Source organism: Penaeus monodon, chromosome 21 (assembly GCF_015228065.2).
Source record: "Penaeus monodon isolate SGIC_2016 chromosome 21, NSTDA_Pmon_1, whole genome shotgun sequence".
Classification (NCBI taxonomy): Eukaryota; Metazoa; Arthropoda; class Malacostraca; order Decapoda; family Penaeidae; genus Penaeus; species Penaeus monodon.
Window position 1 is genome coordinate 38,855,020 of NC_051406.1, and position 340 is coordinate 38,855,359.

The following is a 340-nucleotide window of genomic DNA, read 5'->3' on the forward strand; positions in this document are numbered from 1 at the left end:
CTGTGTGTCTCGAGGAGCAGCGAGTCCTGCAACAAAAGTGGATCTGGAGGGCGTCACTCGCGAGGCGGGAGTGGATTGGAACACTTACCATAGGTACATTTAGCTTCAATGGATAATTCAGTAGGTTCATTCCTTTAACCTATTTTAGTTGTCCTTATTGGTTCCAGAGCCATTTTAGGTTCTACTATGATTTCTGTCTCGATTATTAGGAGACCTCATGTAAAGTATTAAAGCTATTCCCAAGGTCTTGCTCACACGAGAGGCAACAAAGGCTCTGAAATCCCACTCGGAAACTTGCCGAGAAAGTAGGCATCGAAGTCTGTCTTCACGGGCCCCGCCC

The 340-nt window shown here is 46.8% G+C and overlaps 1 protein-coding gene across 1 annotated transcript in view; it reads left to right on the forward strand.

The window, feature by feature from the left end:
- The window catches only part of LOC119586670 (protein groucho-like), a gene marked incomplete in the record, with an annotated part of 70,613 nt that extends 70,279 nt beyond the window's left edge, over positions 1 to 334 (forward strand). Inside the window, 1 exon segment of the mRNA XM_037935406.1 lies at positions 1 to 334.
- Positions 335 to 340: the final 6 nt, after the last annotated feature.